This window comes from Dromaius novaehollandiae, chromosome 1, assembly GCF_036370855.1.
Source record: "Dromaius novaehollandiae isolate bDroNov1 chromosome 1, bDroNov1.hap1, whole genome shotgun sequence".
Classification (NCBI taxonomy): domain Eukaryota; kingdom Metazoa; phylum Chordata; class Aves; order Casuariiformes; family Dromaiidae; genus Dromaius; species Dromaius novaehollandiae.
Window position 1 is genome coordinate 157,239,678 of NC_088098.1, and position 22,084 is coordinate 157,261,761.

Here is a 22,084-nt window from a genome sequence, read left to right on the forward strand (position 1 = left end):
GTTAGTTTCTTTTCCTGCTCATAGACACTATTTGTGTCCCCCCCCCCCCCCCCCCCCCATTCTGGAGTTAATCTTAAATACCCAAACACTCACTATTTAAAAAGGAACAACAGGATAAAATACATGTTCATACCAGCAAGTGTTGAGATCAAAATGTCTGAACTGAGATGTCCCACCACACACTTGCAGGAATATACACACATTCAGAAGGTGGAAAAGATATTCATATCATCCTCCTCAGGCCCCTTGGATAACCTGACATTAGGTGTAGTCACTAAAGAAAGGTCCATGCTTCAGGAGGGGAATTGAGAGCATCTAAATTAAAAGTTGTAATTATGCTGCTGCTTAGAATGCACCTGCCTCCTTTGATTGATTGTATAGGGTGCTTAAGCCCTCAACCAAGGCTGCTAAAGTAAATGCTAAGATTTAGCTGCGGTGGCCTAAATTTAGATTAGGTGCCATTATGCCTTACGTAAATGGTATGTACACAGTATAGCGTGCATGTATTTGTATATTTGAAGTTTGTTTTAAAGAATCATATTCCTGGTTTTCTCCATTTCCTGAAGCAATAGATTTGAATTTAGTGTGTTGGTGGTGGAAGGAAAAGGCTTTGAGCAGAATAGGAGACATCATGTTCTTTTTGTTTTGACTGCCCTGCAAGTTTCACAAGGTCTAAGCCTGATCACTTCCTAAAATTTTCATTTGTCTCAGGAAGAGACTGAGCCCTGGAAAGCTGCTGTGCCCCAGTGTGCACTTGCATCTCTCCTTGCATCTTCTAGTGAAAATAAGAATGAAGGATGGATACATCCTAGCTTTTTCCCTAAAAGACAGTACAGTAGAACAGAAAGAGAAGCGGAAGGGTGATAGCAAGTCGTATAGATACAGTGAACATATCTTTCTCCCTACTGGGAATGGATCTTGTCTGCACACCAGATCTGTGTTCATTCATCTGGTAGCTGAAGGACTGTCCTTCCCTTCTACAAGTTAAGGGAAATTCACTTGAACCCCCCCACTTCAGCCTGAAGTGTTCATTCTCAGAAATTTTATACCAGGAATATAACACAGAAGTAAGTTTCTCCCTTTCTCAGTATATAACAGCTTCAAGACATAGGTGCTCCTCAAATGATGAATGCGCTTATGAGAAGAGTGAGCTTTTTTGACTCACTTTGTCTCCTCTATCAAACAATAATGACTGAAAAGGAGCCTTTCCACTCCAAATGTTTTCATTTTCCCATGAGCCCAGCTCTTGCCTCTCTGTTTCCCATGGATAGATAAACTGAGGCAAGAGGGAGGGATACAGTTTCCTCAAGAGCATTTGGGCCTGGGAGAGACCAGAGCCATCCATTAGCTTTACGATTGCCCTCATTCTTTTCTTTTTTGACCTTATAGAATTTCTTCCTTTTTCCATTGCTTTTGCCCTTCAAATTCTTGTTGTCCTTTTTCACTTTGGCTTTTGCTCCCTTCCTAAATTCCTCTCTCTAGCCTTTCTTTCTACATCGACAATTATAGCTAGGAGCTAAGGTTACAAGCCACGCCAAGTAACCCAGTTGACTCTGAAACTTCTCTGACAGAAATGAGTTTTTTAAAAAGCTAGGGTTGACTGTAGTGAAGTTTGACTCTTCGATTTTCCACTGTTTTTGTTTGCTGTTTTGGCTCGCTATGAGGTAGTATTGGTTTCCTGTGTGCTCCAATGATTCTGAGCTACAGCCATGAAAAGAAAAAGGTGCTTTGCATCCTGCCTGTCTTTTTAGAGTCCATAGGCTTAGATAGTAGATGGGGAAGAGCTAAAAGCTTTCTTTACATTCACTAATCATAACCAAACCAAAGCTGCTTTCATTCCAAGTCCTTGTTCTAAATCTTTATGAAGGTGATCTGCAGCTAGATTTTTTCCCAATATACCTTTTGAGTAGGTAAGGTCTTTGAGGCCTCTGAATTTAGCAAAGGTTGTAGTTCAAAGTGGCGGTTTTGCAGCTACTGGCTGTATTTCTCTGTGTTCTGTGGGTGGGCATTCTTTCTTCCAATGTATTGACACTTTCTGTTTCCCATCTCTTTGTAAAACAGAGAGAGAGCACAGATCAGTGGCAGTCAGGGGAAATCCATGCAGGTCTAATGAGATCACATTCCCCCAGCTTACAGTTCGTGCTTCATACGGCGATATCCTCATTCACAGAGTTAACTCTCTCCTCCCCACTTTTGAGAGATAGCACTTCAGTGTATGTTAGATCCATCAAATGCTGTTTCATGATTTGGCAGTAGGGGAATGCATATTAAGTTGGACAAGAATGAATGGATTTAGGGTTCAGGGTGTGGAAAAGCTGATGGATCTGGCAAGGGATTTACCTAGGGAGAGTCAGGTGGATTGGCAGTAAGTAGAAACATATTTTATTTTTTGGCAAGAAAGCTCTTGTGCTTAGGGAATATCATATGTCTTGTTGACTGAGATGGAAAATTTTGGAGAGAGCGTCTTGTAAAATTTCTGGAATTATGTCATGGCCTTTGTCAAGATGTAAATATTTCAGGATGGCAAAGTCATCTGGAGAACTTTAAGGCAAAGAGAGGAGGGATTTTTTGACAATGATGCTTCTCACATATTCAGAAGAAAATATTTCCTTACTTCCTTTTATATAACCATTGAGATTCTTCTCGACAATGGGATGCTTTAAACCACAAAACAAAATGCTGCCTAAGAAAGAAAGACGCCAGAATCATTAATACCCATGCAAAAGAAAAAAGCATTTGGCTTTGTGAAATAGCCATTGCTTTCTCATGTTGTCTTCACATTTCATTTATATCTTTAATAATGAATAGTGTCACTAAATACCATGTCTATTTAGTCTGTTCTTCCTTTTCCACCTATTTTCATTCAGGAACAAAGTTTGAAGGAACTTTTTAACCATGATGTTAAAGCAGAAAGCATGGATGTGAAACCTTAATACAATGTAGTTTTGAACAGCATTTTGGTTCTAAGTAATAATTAGTGTAATATAAGGCGCTAGTATAAACTTTTCTGAGAGGACTATCAAACCCTAAAAGTATGTTAAAAATAGATTTTTTTTCTTTTCATTTGACATCTGTTATAGCAAAACAAAATATTTTAAATCCTGCTTTATTTACTTTACTTTTTCATAATTTTGAAATGACTGCTTTTCTTAGCATGCTTACTATTTATTTGGCATTACCTAGCTCACCATTTGGTTAATCTACAGGTCATAATATTAGCAGTTTTGTTATTTAATACAATGGTGTTTAACTTCCATAGAAAAGTTGGCTGGAATCAGCTGGGAGAACTACTGAAGGGCCATCCTTCCGCTCCAGACTGGGTCTTCTCTTTCCCATCTGCCTGGGTTCCAGCAGGTGGGCCTGACTGCCCTTAAATACCAGCAATGGAACATTTAGCCCGTACTTACTAGCGGATTTTGGATATTTTACAGCGATACAACAACAAAAATATTTGTCCTTGGTTACTGAATATAGGAATTATATGTGCATAGACAGCTGGATAGATGTATGAAATACCACATATCTGCATAACGTGCAGTTCCTATATTGGGTAGGTATAGAATATTTTCTTTCTATGCCCCCAAAGTGGCTGAGATTCCCTGATAAGTATAGTCCAAATACCTCCTCACTGAAAACATGTAGCTATCCGTGTATATGTATGCCTTTATGAGTAGTTGTGGCCTCTCATTCAGCTGTGCCCCCTGTGTGTGTGTTTGTAAGTGTGTGTTTGTGAGAGAGCAATCTATGTGACTCAAATAACTTTTCATGCTCATATTCCCAATGCTTATGATACCACTCTGAAGCAGGCAGGAGAAACTTGCTTTGCTAAAGGTAGTTAGAAAAGTGGAATAAATATAAATGAAATAAAGTTAAGATTATTTTTTTAAAGTGATGAATATCAAAGCACAGAAACCCAGAAAAATATTGTCTTATAATGCTAAAGTATTAACAGTGATGCACTTTTATGAGTACGATTTCTTGATTAAAAAAATGTACTATGACTAATCAAATAGTGGGATGTGATCTTCAGACATGCATAGACATAAAGTGAAAATTCTGTCCCCATTTCATCTGTCAGAATTCTTATTATCTAGTTGAAATTGGGTTTCAGAATAGGTTAAAGAGGTCTGTTTTATTGACATTATAGTGGTTTGATTTGTACACTCAAAGTAAACTTTCTAGTCAATCATAACTATAGATTTTTAAGCTCATTTTACAGCTGCTTCCAAGGTATGTATTACTTCAGCTCTGAGAATCATTCCATTTTGCACATACTAGCTTTACAATATCTTTTTATTTACTCCTGAATATTGAAGGTAGGTTTGGGATATGGTCTTTAAAAGCTCACTTTTTCTCAGATGGCATTACAAGCAAATGAGAAAACATAAGCAGCTTCTGGAGGCAAGACCTAAAATATAGTGACTATGGCTAGTCAGGAATTATTGTTTTGTACTGTTACTCAGTTAGACTACATTTTCTATACAAAAATATTCTTTCCTTGCAAAACTGAAACCTCTGAAAGCTCTCTATGATTTTTACTTCAGTTTTGCCCCAGTCTGGAAGCAAAATTAAGAAAAATATCCCAGGCAAGCAGCAATAAAATAGAAGGATAAAATCAACATCATTTCTCCTAAGACAAAATTTTCTTTGAAATATTTTCTTAGGAAAGGTTCCTTTTTTGTTAAAAAACTTTTTCTTTTCTTTTCTTTTCTTTTCTTTTCTTTTCTTTTCTTTTCTTTTCTTTTCTTTTCTTTTCTTTTCTTTTCTTTTCTTTTCTTCTTTTGAAGGAAGAATAGATTTCCATTTTCTAGCCATATCTGACAATAAAAGATGTGAAATATAATTTCTCTGTGCCTGCTGTGTTGCAGTCATGTTTCCTACTGATTACAATGCTTTTCGTTCCTCCAATGCAATAAAATTCTATGTAGTCAACTTTGTTTTGTTCAAAGAGAACACAGCTCTGTGAAACCATTAAGCACATAAACTTTATGAAATTAATTGGGGATTCAGTTTTCTTCAGAGACTGTTAAACAAAGAAAAGATTGTACACAGTGAAATTGTTCTAACTCTTTGATAGAAAAATAGCTTCTTAAAGAGGTTAAATTTTAAATTACAAACAAGCAACTTATTATTATGTGAAATGCACAAACATGAATCTTGTAAGTGATAAATGCTGAACCATAAAGGTTTCTTTTTAATGTTCCTACATCAACACATATTTTTTCTTTTTTTTTAAAGAATAGCTTCAGCTGCTGAAAACAAAGACATTTGTTACAGTACAGTTTTTATGCACATCTGTTTTTCATCAATGCCATGGAGGTTTCATGAAATATTCTTGCAACTTAGAAAGAATCTACAGAGTGAAATGTTCTGCAAGTGAAATGAAAGAACATTGTACTGGGAGTTCCCCTGCATCTCTTCCCCTTTATAAATCCCTATGTAGAGAGTAGAATTTCCATGAATTTCCAGTGTGCAATATGAAAGGTCCTAAACTTATAATGCTGATTTAAATTTAGGGTTATATTTTGTTTTTGTTGAAAGAAAGAAAAAAAATCAATAAGTATTTCCAGAAGTATAGCTGAAGAAGAGAGACTGTTTTTTCATGAATTAAGTATGGGTTAGTTGGCTAATGTAGCTGGCTCATCTGCCTAGGTTATGCAATCAGTGGGAGAGGTGAGTCAGAGTAGAAATGTAAGGTTTACAACATTTGATTTGTTTCAGAATTCCTCGAATAGACCTTATTCAATGATGCAAATATTCTGTCCTGCAGCAGCTTTCAGTGTCATATTTTATTGATTAAAAAAAAAAAAAAGTTTGTAAAGAAAAACCTGGTTAACTGCTAAAATTATGGTGTCTTGAAAACCTAAAAGAGTTTACTTAAAAATAATTCTAATGCTTTTAGCTTTATTATATGTCTTATAATCAAGGTTTGACCTAAAAATACCTCTCTCCTTGTTATGATTCTGTTAAAATAATTAAATATCAATATTTATGGAATTATACAATGTTTAAAGATGCATGGCTTTGCTGAATGAAAACTGTCATATGTAACACTAATTTCTCAAAATAAAAACATTTGAAAACTATGTCTGTTTGAATGTCTTATGATTATGCTGCTATTCCTTACAAGTATTACAGGAACACATAGCTCTTTGGGGAAATGCTGGGCTAGCCTGATGGTTCCTATCCAACACACCTTTACAATCATCTGTTTTCAGATAAATAATTCTTTTCATTTCTGAATTTTAGAAAGGGGGTAAAACCGAGTCTGAAAAACAGAGTAGTTTATCTTTTACATGTTATTAGAAGTGGCGTCACAATACAGGCTTAGAGTGACACTTTTTTCTGAATCGAAGTGCTGAGTAGAAGGCTGAGGAAAGAATGTCAGGTGTAGCAAAGAGTATAAATGCTGCTTTTAATCATATACAGAAAGAAGTGAAAATATTGCTTAAATCAAGACTAGCCCTGCTACTCTGTGTTGAGACTATTCCTTCATGACACATTTCTTCTCCATCACCTTTTACTGCCTTGATTTGATCCTACAAGACCTTGCACACGAGTAGCCTTACTGAACATGACAGGGCTTCTGGAAGAGTTTGCAGAATTTGATCTGATACGTGTCACAGCTCCATGGCACGGCAGTGAAACTGGTTGAGTGTCAAGGGACATCTGTAGCTGAGACCTTAAATCCTTCTTCCAGGTCCCGATATATTACCTTCTTTCTTGTCGCTGTCATGAACACCTCATAAACTATGAACTCAGCTCTCCTCTCCCATCTTTCTTCTAGGGAATAAAGAATAGAAGGACAAGTACATTGTGCATGATCCCAGGCATTATATATGCAGCAAAAACAGAAATAAAAGTAACTGTACTTTTTGTCTATTTAGTTGGCTAAGCTGCATCTGGAATTCTAAACAGTTTTATCTCAAGCAGTTTCAAAAGTGGCTATCACACAACCTTTTAGTAGTGCATGCTTAGTGACTAAGTTCATGGTAATACACAGTACCAGGACTTGTTTGGGGTGGGTAATAAAGATTAAAGATAATACCACAGTGTAATTGTTACAACACTTTAAAGCTACTATAAATAGAAGAAGTCAATACTGGGATAGCTTCTTACATTATTAATAGGAACAGAATTAGCCCCTACCCAGCAACTGGATCTGTGACATCAGGGCTGTACACTTCTGCAGAGCCTCACTGAAAGGCTCCAAGGGGTCTAATACTAAAGAAATGGAAAAAAGAAAACCAAAAAAACAAGAAAGCAGCTGTTGGGCAGTAGGGGTGAAAGAATGGAATTAATTCAAGAAATCTGAGTTATGATGGCTGTAAAATACTGAATTGTTCTCGGAGTTTGGTGTCAGATTGGTATTTGTTTAATCTCATACCGAATAAAATCTTCCACTGGAATACACAAGGGAAGAAAGATATTATGTATAATAGCACAGATAACATTTCAGAAGAGATGTTTAATTTTCCAGATTGACTAATGCAATGGAATGAGGAAAAAAAAATAATATGTAATTTGGAATGATTTTTTTTTCATGTGGTAATATTTTTAAAATACTTTAATAGAGGTAAACTTCATTTTGGTCTGATTTTATGTTTATTTGCTTTTTCTGTGTCAATCAAAACAGCAGTTTGAAATCTTTCTGTACTCTATACGTAATAGTGATTTCATAGTAACAACAATGCAGGAGTAAATGTACCTGTCTATTCATATGGACAGGGTACTTTTTTTCTTCCTTTTTTTTTCACCCAGCATGTTGCTACAACATCAATAATTTTACTGCAGTCAGTTGAGAACATGTCTGACATCTCATTTACCAGGTCACAAACTGGACTTTGTTATGCTGGGATCAAGCTGTTAACTAACAACACATTTAAGAGCTGGGAAATACAAATAACTTTATGGAGAGTTTTTGTTTAAACAGATCTGTACTCTAAGAGTACAGTGTTGCTGTATTACAAGCTTTTTCTGCATAGTGCTAACTTGCGGGCAGATACAACTTTCTTCCCTCCCTTGTATAAGGAGTGAACCTTTCCGCTTTTTCTTCATGAGATGGTACACAAATTTTTCCAGAGTGGGTTTCGTAGCGAAGGCAGTGTGGGTGATACTGACAGATAAACAAATGCACAAATGTAAAAAATATTAGGGGAATGTTGTTAAATCAATTCAACTGCACTTTTGGGAGGCAGTGAAAGATTAAGCTTGTACACAACACAACTTTCTCCTGCTATGCATGCTGAGAAGCGTTTTATTTTATTGTTTTGTGCTGTTACTCAACAACATAGCATTTGTACACCCTTCTTCAACATGCAGTGTTTGTGGGCTATATCCCCTAATTTTGGGTGAGAGCCATGCCTGGATGAGTTTTTTTTTTTTTTTAAGCTGATTCCTGAATATTTTAAAGAATGTTGATATTAATTGTGTCACTGTCTTCTCATACCTCTCCCACATGTTTCCTTTTTGTTTATGGTCAGCAAGCCAGAACTTAAGGTACATTTTTGTCAGGAAAAACTAATGGTCTTAGCTTATACAACCTAATACGAAAGTGAAATCTTAGGGTACATCTTCTCTGGGAAAAACTAATGGTCTTAACTTATATAAACTACTACAAAAGTGAAATCCCTATCACATTAAGTAATTTGTAGTTTTCATAGTTATTCAATGATCAATGCTGAAAGGTTGCAGAAAAGTTACTATTTTTAATTTTCAAAACTGTTCATACAGATTCCATTCACAAAGACAAGTCTAGTTTGTGCTGATGTCATTAGAGGCACTGCCTTTGGTATAGTTTGAATATTGTTGACTAGAAAGAGTAATTCTAGGTCAGTAGCTCAGAAAAAAAGAAAAAAAAGCTGAAATATATAACTATATGAACTGTTCATGTGTTCATTGTATGCAGAACTTGATTTTCAACAGTGAGAGAGTGGAGTCAGTTTATGTTAAGTGGACAGGTGAGAATGGTAATAACGCTTTCCCACATTTTACTAACTTCCATTCATAATGTGAATATAAAATTCTCCATCATCATCTTGGCTGTTGGTTTACATGAAGGAGGATGGAGTAAGTATTTTGTATGAGATGCAGTGCAGACAGCTCTCCCTAAATTTAAACCGTTTTTTACATAGTGGCTTAAGTCCCCTTTCAGTGACTTTCTTTTTTTAAGGTTCTCTTTTTGATCATACTTTTTCCTTTCCTGATTGCTGCCATCATTTCAGTCATTTATCTCTGCTCTTCTTCCCCTACATATCTCTGCTAGAACAGAAAATTATGCTTTTTAAAATTTCTCGTGACTGGTTGTGATCCAGTCATATTTTATTCTCCTCTCTATTCCCTCCTCTAGAAAATTATAGCATTCACGTATCCATTCTGTTGCTGGAACCCTGTGGATATTAATTTTCACACCAATTCTGAAGAGAAAAAAATTAATAAATAAAACTTACAAGCCAATGAAAACTCTTTTTTCCATGCATGTTAAGAAAGCATGATATTTTTTATTTCTTGACAGCACTATTCATGAGATTGTAGAATAATTTAAGCCTATTACTCCAGTGGTGGTTTTGTAAATTTTGTGGTGTTTTGCTTTGCTCACGGTGAAATTCTATTGTTATAGAAACTTTTTTGCTTACAATTGTGCATGGAGACAGCAAATGCAGAAGGGAAGTACTGAGTTGTCCAGCTACTGAGCAAAGCCAGCTTGAATTAATTTGGAGTTCTGCATGAGCAGGATGGAAGCAGAGTGCTGAACTGCATGCATTTTCTTTACACATGGGCCATAAGCTTTAAAGCACTGTGTGTGTATATGAAACAAAAATAACACTTTGATATGGAAATGGCAATCTTCACTGCAGTTACACGCTTACTGTATAAACAGCTTTTAAATATGCTATTATAATATATAAGCATCTAATTCTGCCTGTGATTTTCCTGTGAAACTCTCCGAGACATTCCTGTGAGAGGAAAGATAATAGACTGAAAGGTGCAGCCAAGCTGGAGAACCCGTTTTGCTAATTAATCTGGGTGATGGGAGAAGGGAAACCCACGGTCCTTCTGGTTAAGAGTAACCACTAACATACCCTCCGCAGCATCTTGGCAGCAGTAGATACAATCATCTGAGCTTTCCAAGGACCTGGCAAAGCAGGCAGGAGAGTTATGGACTTCTGTGCCTGTAGTCAGTTCCCCTTACACTGTTGCTCACATTGTTTTGCACAGACTAGCCCTCAGTCAGTATTCATTAACACACCATATGCCATTATACAGTGCTGGTATCCAGGCTGGACTGGTCTTTCACACCATGCCAGTTCTTTTCTGGCTGGCATTTTTTGTTGAAATTTGACTTACATTCCAGTTGAAATTAGCTTTCAATATATGGATGACTAGTTAAAAAACTGCCGTCTTAGTCAGCTGAGGAACAGTCTACAATCGTCTATTACGTAGCCTATATTTTTAGCATTGAAGGCTGATTCGCGAAGCTTAGTTGTTGTGAACACAGCTTGAAAAGGATACCATGTGCTTCTCACAGCTCTCATCCTGGACCTTAGTACTTTTACTGAAGGCCACTTAGGCCTTGCTGTTTGGGATACTCTGGGGTAATAAGGCCACCTATTAGGAAGTCAATATGCATTTCTCATTTCATCACGCTATCAACAATTTCTTGGGGAAACAAGCAAAAAACCAAACAAATTAACCAAACGGTGCTGTGTAACTACAGACTATGTACCCCTAATAGTCTGAATATCTGCTAGATGTGACAAGTATCTTATAAGAGACTGTTCCACCCTAGAGGACACTGTGTCAAAATATATTTGGTATAGTAGTGCAGACCTAAGTTATGGTAATGTCAGTGCAGACCATCAACAAATGCACATAAGCACAGTTACTTGCTAACCCTAAAAACGTACCAGTTATCATATCACTGGTTTGAGACAATTCTGAGTCAGAATGGCACTTAGCGTATACTTCGTAAGAATGACTATATTGAAATACTGTTCACCATTACTGGTTTTTTTATTATTTTTGCTGTTTCTGCATCTATTGTGATTCATGAGCACTTTCCAATGCTGCAGTCTTGCCATATTGTGTCTTCTTATATTGTGTGCCAAGAGCAATAACATAAAACCTTTATTTTTCCTACATGCTCCATTTAATCTCTAAAAGCAGGACTTAGCTCAATGAAGTGTGTATATACACCAGCATTACACCAGTTCCATCCTGGAACTGTAGCATCGCTTGCCCATAAATTTCTAAGCCACAGCAGTGCACAAGTGAGGTGTATAGGTGAAAACCGTGAGAAGTTTAGTATCTAGTAAATTTAGCAGTCACTTTGTGCAACAATTGCAGTAAACCCCTTCCAGCTGATTATATATTAAAGCTTACATGCTGTAAAGAGATTTAGCCTTGTCTTGGCAACAGCTGAAAGAATAGAGTATAAAGTGTGCAGAAGTTTATATTGCATTTCAGTAAGCTGATTCATTTCTTATTAGTTCTGGGCCAACGTGCGTGGGGGAGGAGGGAAAGAGGAGGATGCACTTAGTTCTAAGAATATAAAATAAAAAAAGTCAAACTATAAACATGGTATTTGAGTATAAATATAGACTGTCATATTTTTGATGACACTCTTACAGTAATTAGCACATTTTGAAAGTATATTATTTGCCTCCAGAAGAGGAAAATATGGCTTTACTGAAACTGCATGTAAACAGTCTCAAGTGCAAGTTGACATGATTTTTCCAAACAAAAATTTCTAGAATAGACTAATACCCAGTAGAAGTTTACGGAGAAAAGCTAATGTTGATGCATACATAATACGCTTTCTGCAAAGCTGAAAAAGCCAGTGAATAGAAGATCCAGGATCTATCTCAATTAACTTTAGAAAGGATCAGTGTTGATACCTACAGTGAGTAAAACTTTCTTTATAGTTGGCTGAGAGATGCAGACACTTTGAAGGGATAATTCATTACATGCCAAAGTAGATACCTACCTTACAGGTATCTCACATTCAGCAAAATGCAGCCCAACCTGAACGACCACCATATCTATCTTTCTGCTCACTGCTAATATCTTCTGGTAATCCAACTATAATTTTCCCCTTATGGCACTTCAGCTTTTCAGCACTTTCTACACCAAACTTATTACACTAATCTATTTCAACCACCCTTCCTCCCATGATCCAGTATCAGTGGAAATTTAAGATAGTGATTTTAATGCGCTAGCAGGAAGGAGCATGCAAAATGGGATACAAGGCATCTGGCATTCCTAACTGTGCAGAATTAAAGGAAACATTTGTGCTTCACAGTACCGTGGCTGTGGGAATATATCACTGAGGGATGGAAGAATGGAATGTACTCGTTAAATTATTTAATTCTTAATTTTTTTCTCCTTGTGTCACATCCACTCTTTTAAATGATTGTAGTTGCTTGTTTTCCTTCACTTTTAAAATGCTAAGCACTAGCTGCCACACACACATAGAATCCCATATGCTTTGCATTTGTGCTCTTCCAAGCATGTAAGGGTGCTGTTGGTAATGTTTGGCTGATAAACTCACCATTGCTCATCAAAGCAGTAGTCCATCTTCAGGGGACACTTGCATGTCATTCAGGCTTTCTTGTGAATGTCTTCAGCAAGTCAGTTAATAGCCCTGGCTTGACAAAGAAAAAGCACTTTCTATGCTCTCCCTCCCTTGTTTTGTTCATTGCTGGTGTAAAGGGGGCAGGAAGAATGGGAAACAGAAGCTGTAAAAATATCAGAAAAGAAAAGAAATGTGTCAGTTTTTCAAATATCATCAGGTTGCGGATTAAAAATTAAAAACAGGCACTGTCTAATGAATCCCTTTCATCTAGGTTTTTCAGCCTTATAGAAAGTTGCCAGTTTGCTAACTGTAGTTCAAACATTACCCAGCATTTTTATTCAGTAATAAAATGTGGTCCTAACAGCTGCATAAAGGAAGGCTTTCTGCCTTTTCCTAACACCTGGATTATAGGACCCATCATTTCCTTAGTTCATGAGAAAACTGTGAAGAAAAAAAAAGGTGTGAGTCCCCTTTTTGATGAAAAAGTTAGAGATTCCCAAAAGTTTCTCTTGTAAAAGAAACTTCCTGAGTGGGTTTTTTGTGAGCCCATCAGAATCACTGAGGCCTTACCAATGGAAAACATGAGTTTTCATTGATGAAGACTGAAGACATTATAAAATATAAAGTGATTGAGGCCTAAATTCAGAAAATAATAAGTTTTATAGCAGATGACAATAAATACTAAAGCCATGTGAAAAATAAAAATGAAAGGAGGGGAAAATGTACCCAACAATCCTATTAATATAGGGAGATAAGTAGGGTAGAAGGCAAAGATTTCTCAAAGTAAGAAAAGGATGATTTCTCCAAAGAATACAGGCCATGATGGAAATCTCTTTCTCTCAAAAAGCCTTCGCATGCACCCTTCTAAATTACAACCCCCTCCCTTTTTTTATTCTTCAGTCGGGATCCATGTATTGTTTTGTACATTTATCGATATTACTCAAATGTCAGGGCAATATATATATATAAATATATATTTATTTATTTACTTTTCATTTACTCAATATTCAGTCAATTTTTTTTATAAATCTGAGTATGCGACATTTTCAGGACAGCTAAAAAGAACAAAACTTCAGGATAAACTAAATATCATGCACTGTAAACCCACATATATAAGTTTAAAATAGTTCAATATTTTATGTATCGTGTGTTTTGTGTCAGGGTGCATATATTTTTACAGATGTAAAAGTAGAGGTGTTCAACAGATGTGAAAACCTCACCTCAAAAATGGTGTTTTCAGAATACAATTTGTTGCCTCAATTGATCCTGATCACATAGGTCAAATATTCACTTTGGAGTGTGAGGAAGATAGCAGGGGAGCTGCAGAAAGATGCTGGAAAGCAAGCAAAAACAGAAAACTGTTACAAATAGCTGAGATGAAGCCTCCTTGTTCTTGAAGATGATGTACTGTGCTTTGCATTTTATAATACAAAGGAAAGTGATTATAGCAAATTGGCTGTAAACACACAGACCAGTAACATTTTGTTCTTTTGTTGTGAGATAAAGTGTGTTCTGGGCACTGGGGAGGCAAAGAGGAGTACACTGGGGGAGATCTGCAGGAAGGAATGGTTGAGAGATGTGTTTCAGACCTGCTAAAGAAAGTAAAAAATGAGCAGAAGCCTAAAAAAAAAAAAAAAAGAAAGAAAGACGTAAAGAAAAGAGTGAGATGCACAATGGGAAAACCAAAGATGATGCACAAACAGCTACGTTTCCTTCAGGAGGAAACAGTGACAGATTTAGATGATTATTTAAGCCCACCTGTTTTCTCCACATTTTGATTCCTCACATTATGGGGGGGATTTCCTTTTCTCTTTTGGTAGAAGCTGTAGGAATTAGAGTGTGTGTTCCATCTCTAAGGTCTCTGTATCTGGCACCACACAGGAAACATGAAGCATCAGAGTCCTTTGTTATACTAGCAATGCTGAAAGAAATGAATATTGAAAACTGAAGACAGAAAGTTAGTTTTCATTTCCCCTTTAACTGATAGGAAAAAAATGAGATCAATACTGGCCCTCACTCTACGCGAGGGACCAAACTTAACTGAGAATTAACGTCAAAGGATTAAAGAACAGTAATACTGTAAAAGCTGCTGAGCGTACACGTTCACATAGTGTCAAATATAGTCCCCTGAAATTCTGGCCTATCTGCATAAAGAAATGTGACAAGCTGGGTGGAAGTTCTGCACATCATAATGGCAAAATGGAGAATAAAGATTCAGAAATTCTTGATTTTAGATACACTGACTAAGTATCCTTCACATCCTGCTGAAAAATACGTGTGAAAGTAACCAAACATTTCATTTTCCTTTGCCTTGAAGTCTTCTGTTGATGAGATACTGCTGTCTTTAATGTTTTGGTTCAGCAGCAAGTTTCATTTTCAAGGTGTCTAATAAAGTGATGTTTCTCTTCTCAGCCTTTTCAAGGAGCTCCTTCCTTTCTTCATTACTTCCTCAATTCTCAGAATAATACCTACTTCCTTTTAATTTTCACAACTCATTTGTATTCTCTCTGGTGCTCGTTATATTGCACTGATAAAATTACGACAATGAACTGCTAAGCTTATGAATTCAAAATCAATTTCTAAATTAAAAAAAGTTTAATTGCTACAAGGGGCAGAATTATGAAACCTCTTGATTAATAAAGGAGACAAAATGTTTCATATTCATTAATATGTTTCAAATCAAAAATTTGTAGCTTAAATCAAGTTTATGCCCCGTGGCAGAATGAATCAATACTAAATTAGCTCCCACAAAACCCTAAATCTGAAAAGTGAATGCGATGAAATATTACAGAAGTTATGGAGGTTCAAAGCAACAGAAATAAGTGTAGATTAAATATATATATGCCTGGAAATAGTATGTATGTTTGTGCCAAAATTCTAAGAACATTTTTCCTTAATTAGTTTTTCTCACAAGTGTTGCAAAAATACATAGTTTCCTTTTTTTTTTCTGCTGAAAACTTCAAGCTTTTAAAAAGAGATTATGAAGATGAAGTCCCTGGTTTTCCTATTGATAGATGATGGACAGACTTTTCATACTTTGAAATTAAATGGTTTATCCTTGAAAGAAAAAGATACTTGTACTTAATGAAGTTAATAATTCATAGCATATAGCCAAGGACCTGTTTACCATAAGCAGAAAAATAAGGAACAGAAGCAAAATCTCTAAATTGTTGCAGTTTGGAAACAGAAAAAAATATTCTTTTATACCAATAGATTCTTCATACAAATGTTTATTTTAAGAGGAAGTTTGTCCAACAAGGGCAGAGACTTCTTGTCTTAATAGTTCAAAGATATTCACAGTATACAAGGACAAACTATTAATAATATAAGAAGGCTTTCAAAGATATTCACAGTATACAAGGACAAACTATTAATAATATAAGAAGGCTTTCCCAGGAAATAGATAATAAAAACTCTTCTAAAAGTAGGTGAATTTATGTTATATATGGTCTTATAACGGTTTTCAGACCTTTCTTTGTCCTGTACAGCCCCTGCTGCTCTCTAAGAGCAGCCATTAAAAGACAAAATATTACATTAATTTCCTGTTATTTATTCTTTTAGGCATATGTAATTGACATCTATTAATAAATAAATTGAACAAGCCTCTCCCATGTAATCATACAAATGTTGGTTGGAGTGGCCATCTAGATGGCCTCCAGTGTAGGTCCCTGTTAAAGCGGGGCTCTCAAACATTGGGCTGGGTCCTCACGGCTTTGTCTGCGTCTTAAAAGGATAGGGACTGCTGGTCACTGCTTGGTGACCTGGTCCAGTCATACCTTACCCTCCTTGTGAAAAAGTTCCTTCTAAAATGTAGTCTGAAAGTGCAGGTGACTGTTGCCCTTCCTTATAGCATTTGCTATTGCCGGGATGAGTTTGCCTTCTGTGTGACTAGCATTCGAGTAGTTGTGGTCTGTGTGGATCTCTCCTGAGCTTCTCTTTGCCAGGCTAAATGAGCCCTGACCCCTCAGTTTCTCCTCTCAGGTCATGCATTCTGGGTCAGGGAACTAGCTAGTTAGGGAACTAGCTTGCTAACCCTTCCCTGAACCCTCTCCAGTTTCTGGGCAGCCTTCTCGAACTGGAGGGGCCCAAAACACAACATAATATTGCTCAACTAAACTACAACCTTGTCTTTTAACATTTAGGATGACTTGAAGGACAATATTTTATTTTCCAGACATATAATGCAATTTTCCCAAAGTATGTCTAAAACATATAAAACTACTCAGCAAAATGAGCATTTTACAGCTGCTTTGTATAGTATATTTACAAGAAACCAAATGCATTTTAATGCAAATGATTCAGGTAAACAAATTCACAGATTATGGGGCCTGTAAAGTGTTGTCCTTGAGTATTGATAACTGACTTAATTTAGAAGTGCTTTTTCATACCTATTTTAGCTAGACTGCATTTGAATTTTCATACAGGATAATTAAACATTGCATGTCAGAATCTTAAAAGAAAGGTGTTCTTTTTAATCTTTTTGGAACTATTTCACAGCATATCTCATCTTAAACACATCCTTTTATTTTCTAGGTAAATATTAGCCTTCTTTTCATCCTATTCCTAGCTAGTGTATTGCTTGTGTGACCGTGAAAGAGTGCTTACTTTGATTTCTCATGAGATTGATTTCAAGCCTTGTCACCAGAAGCCATTGCTCTGTTTCGAAGGTTGCTTATAGACTGCTAAGATAGTATTCCCATATCTTTAACTGATAAAACTGACATTAATATACACCTTCACTATTTATATTAAAAAAAGTGAGATGGAGAGAGAAAAAGACCAGAATACATTTTTGTCATTTTTTTTCAAAACCCATGCATGAAAATCCTACTGCTCTAGCTATATTCTTACTTTGACATTTCTCTAGTGGGTAGAATCTACAAAACTGATACACGTTACAGATAATAAAAGAATATGGTCTTTTTACTAAACTGAACCTGTTGATTCAGAACATGGGGCAGCAGTGTAAGAAGGTTATGCAAGAGAATGTGTTCACATTTCTATTTACCTCATCTACATTTTAGAGACAGCCAAGTGATTCCATGCACCTATAATATGGCTGTAAATTAGACATCATGCCCACTTTTATCCCTGTATTATTGAGCCAGAATCTGTATGCTGCATCTTCAGCAATGGGTCATTGCTGTCTTGCACTTAAATGCTCTTGTAGGTCCTGAATTTGCTTTAAAAGCTACAGTAGGCAGTCAGAATTTGATCCAGCTAATCTCTGTGAATTTGGAGCACTTGAATGGGGGGGCTTCAGTAACAGTATGTTGACTAGTATGAGAGGACCTATGCAACTATAAACATCTTTAGAAAACTTTGCTGTCTAAAGAAATGTTGAAGAGAGCTTGTAATAGATTGTTTCATCCAAACAATTGGTGTATATATATATATATATTTACACACATATATATATGTTTTCTAGAAGACTTTTGGGCCTTTTGAACAAGCAAATCACTGTTATCTCTTGAAAACTGATGCCAAGAAGGCATGGAACAAAGGAAGGAAGTACTATGTGAGAATCCATCCAGCTGTATAATTTTCCTGTTGGTTGTGGTGGTATCACCTACTTTTAATGAGTGCTATTCCTTCACAAAAGTACTGTCTTAAATATACTACAGGAGTAATTGAGGCCAAAGTCTCTTGTTACCTCTTCATACAAGCCAGAGAGGGAGAGAAGAACATCTAATGGTAGGCAAGAATGCATGAAGAAAAAATGGTTTAAGTGATTAGTTGTTAAATGCATTATAAATTGTACATTTTAATAAAAAATATACAGACTCAGAATATATTTTACTCAAGTGGCAGGCTTTTAAGTCAATCAGCATTTTGTTGTTCTATCTTCTGGAAGAAAAGGGTGTGGTTAGTAAATATAAAATGAGTGTTACCACGAATCTCTGGTGTTCCTTGAAAGTTCTTAAAAAAGGATAGATATTAGTCATCAGCTTTACTTCTAAAGCCATCTTCAGCATCTACATTGGAGATGCTCTTTCCCTTTCCCTGTTCTCTGAAGTAGCCAGGCAGAACGCACGATCCTGCTCCTTACTGTTGAAGACTTCTACTGACTTCAGAAGTAAGTTCAGTCTGTATCCAGCAAGCGGCATCTTTTATATAACTTTGTAAATAATAAATACAATAAAAAAAGAAGCTATTGGATTTTCTTGTCTAAAAAAATTGTTATTTGTTTTAATTTACAGGATTCTTCATCTGCCGATCTGTATCTGTCAGCAGACATTCTCCTGCAAACAACAGAGCCATGTGCTGTCACTAAAGAGTCGCCGGACATTAAGGCTGCTTGAGCATATTGAAAGAAAAGCATGAGGCGACAGCTGTTCTTTGTAAAGTTCAGGAAAACAGAGACAGCACTGAAGCAGAAACCTCTGCTTGATCTCAAGTTCATTTCCCTCTTCAGCATCATCCAGTTTATCTCAAGCAGAGATATATGCTACTTCCAATTGTTTGAGACAAGCAGACATTATATGTAGATGCACAGAGGATGTACGCAAAGGAGAATATGCCCTGTCTGTCATAATGGACTTGAACTGATGAGGAAAGAACATAAAAGTTCAACTTGCAAAATAGAAGAAAAGGCAATTCTGGACCCTGGAGCAAGTATGTGACTTTCTTCTATATTATTTTTGCATCTTGTTATAAAAATTTACCTCTGCAAGGAAATGTGAAAAGAATATTGGCAAGAATGGCACAAGATGAAGCTCTTGGATGAACATCTCAGGTCAGTGAAGGAACAGTCAAACTCAATGAATTATCTTTCAGGTTAACTTCATAATTTTATCTATGAATTCTGGGGGCGAATTGTTTTGGCTAGTTTGGAAGGAGTTGAAAACAAAAGTTTACAGGGGAGATATCTTCTCCATTGTCCAATCCTATGAGGACTGCTGCAAGTATGGTTTATAGCCAACTCCTTTACAAAAAAAATGATGTAGCAAGGAACTCATGATCATGGTCCGTGTAATTTTGCAATTTTATTCTGAAATTCCTTTTGTAATGTTACTTCAAAAAGCATAATAAAAGTTTTCTTTTAATCACGACTTCTTTGTTTTTTTCTTCTATTGAAAAAAAAGATTACATAAAATATCATTTCCCATTCTTCCAATTACTCAAAGTTTTCACTCTTGTTTCATGTTCCTCTTTCCAACCCTCCTAAGCTATCATGATAGGAAAACATCTCTGTTTAAACCGCAATAAACATCAAATATTGCACAAAAATTAGGAATTGTAGGCTAAACCATAATGAAACTATTGGAAAGGCATATAAATCTTTTATTAAGATTTTTACAGTAAACAGCATAGGCAATATATGTGTATATCTATAGAGAGAGAGACAGAAAGAAAGAAATTCTGCATGTTGATATTGGGAGGAAGGGATAAGATGAAATCCGGCAGGACATTTCAGTATCACAGTTAAATCCTTTTTAAACTCTAGCCTAGTGATAAGGACTCATGAGCAAAAAGGTCACATTAGACAGGTTTACATGCAAGCTGCTTAATAGAATCTGAACAACTATAATTTTGCTATTTGATATAGTCAGTCTCATTCAAGTTATATGAGAAGACATTTTCACACAGAGAACATTTCTGTGCCTAGAGGCACAGGGGTAGGGTTTGGGTTTTTGTTTGTTCTGTTTGTACTTTTACTAGTGAAGCCAGGAAACCTATTTTTCATGTCAGGAAAAAGAACAGGATCAATAACAGGGCCTCACTCCTTTAAAAGTAGCAAATACCTCTATTTTGCAGTATTCCTTGTATGCTAATACATCTCAGTGATGAGAAATACTTCATACATTAACTGTGTTATTGACATAAGTATCCATAAAATTGAAGATTCTTAACTGAATGCCTGAATCCTGTTTTTTTTTTTTTTTTTAATGCTATAATCTGCTTTGCAAGGAGGTCTGCTCTTGTGAGGGTATTTCTATAAATAGAACCTTGGTTAGCTGTGGTCTTTGCCTGGGCTGTGTACAATCAGTAGGTTACTGAGCCATAGTCTGAGGAAATAAAATGTTGGGGAAAGTTCATTGTCTCTCTGCTCAAATCGCTATGGTAAAAAAAAAAAAAAAAAAAAAAAGAGGTAAAGAATGACCTCATACTTTTAAGTCAATTATTTCATCTGGGGAGGAGACATCACTTAAGGTTGTAAGATGTGGATAAAACGTTCCTTTAGTTAAAAAGATGCTATCAGTTTAGGAGAATATTTAAAGTAGTTGAAAGCAGAGGAAAGTCCTTTTAATGGAGCTTACTGTAGAGATAATGGTTACTTACCGAAAGTAGTGCTTACAGTTATAGCAGCTGGTAAAATAGCAACTCTACTCAAAAATTCATGAATCAATAAAGATTTCAAAGCTGACAGATTGCTCTAGGATAGATGCAGTTTTGCAAGGAGACACAGCTTGCGTACTACAGAGGGTCCAAGTATGGAAGAGCCAGCACTGGGCAAGCAGAGTTTGCTTTTCCACGCACTGATGAGAAATGCAGAAGGCAATAGACAGAACAGCAAAGTACCTAATCTTGGTACTGTGGAAGAAATAAAGCAGAGGATGAAAAGAGGGGAGGAATGTGTAACAAAACAACCAAAGCAAAGAGGCAGGTTTTTGAAAAACTTAGAGAAAAATGATTGAAGAGCAACAGGTGTTCTCATATATGTGGGAAAATGAAATGTCAAGAAAGTTCAAGTTAAGTGTTCTTTCCTATCTGATGCTAAACCTATTAAGTATCATCTGTGTTGAGTCAAACAATGTTTGGAATTAAAGAAAAAAATGGTTTGGAGTTAGGTTTAGGCTTGATTAGGTTAGGCTAAAGGTTTGGGTGAAATTTTTATTTAACCTAGCTGCTTTTTTCTCTGTCCCTCCCACACCTAGGACCTGATTGCAGTCTGTGAATGGCAGAAAACTTAAGATGCAAATTAATTCTAAATGAGACTAAGCCAGCCACAATCTCCCAAAAAAGTGTCTCCACATTGTCTTGATCCAATATCGGGGGGGTTTCGTTACGATCCCAAGGATGAGATTAAGATGCTAAAACCAGTCAAATATCGTACAACCTTTTAACTTTATTTTCCACGGAGAGGGGAGAAAAGGTGAGGAAAGGCGAAGGGGAGGAGAGAGAGAAAAAGAGAGAGAGAGAGAGAGAGAGAGAGAGAGAAAGGGATATCACCACCCGTGGATCCAGCAGCGTCCTGTTGGTCCTCTTCACCCTGGGTGTAAATTTTAGTGAAGCGCGTGCAGTGATTACAACTCGAGCAGGGTCCGACCCTAGGTTCCCGCTGAAAAGTTCGGAGCCAAATCAAGGCAAATTAAATAAATAAATTGTAATGACACACATGCAGTAATTACAGCTCGAGTTGGGTGCCTCCGAAGAGGGACCCCGAACAAAGAAATCCCTGGGCAATTATACTTTCCAATCTAAGCTCTCCACCCTTCACGCAGTAGTTTGGACCAATAGTAATATTTAGGTCTGGGGTCTCCTGCTCCTTATTGGGTCCCTAGGTAG

The 22,084-nt window shown here is 36.4% G+C and overlaps 1 protein-coding gene and 1 long non-coding RNA gene across 3 annotated transcripts in view; one reads left to right on the forward strand and one right to left on the reverse strand.

The window, feature by feature from the left end:
- NALF1 (NALCN channel auxiliary factor 1) overlaps positions 1-22,084 on the forward strand; it is a 486,048-nt gene that overhangs the window by 153,661 nt on the left and 310,303 nt on the right. The gene's annotated exons all lie outside the window — the stretch shown is intronic.
- On the reverse strand, positions 4,817-22,084 carry LOC112991192 (uncharacterized). Of its 2 annotated transcripts, XR_010386822.1 has the most exons (5): positions 20,858-22,084; positions 14,333-14,495; positions 13,795-13,907; positions 12,551-12,737; positions 4,817-6,783 (listed from the first exon to the last, which is right to left on the reverse strand). It is a non-coding gene; the product is annotated as an uncharacterized LOC112991192 (long non-coding RNA). The 2 variants fall into 2 exon arrangements; XR_003261244.2 differs by lacking the exon at positions 20,858-22,084 and having other exon boundaries at positions 14,333-15,968.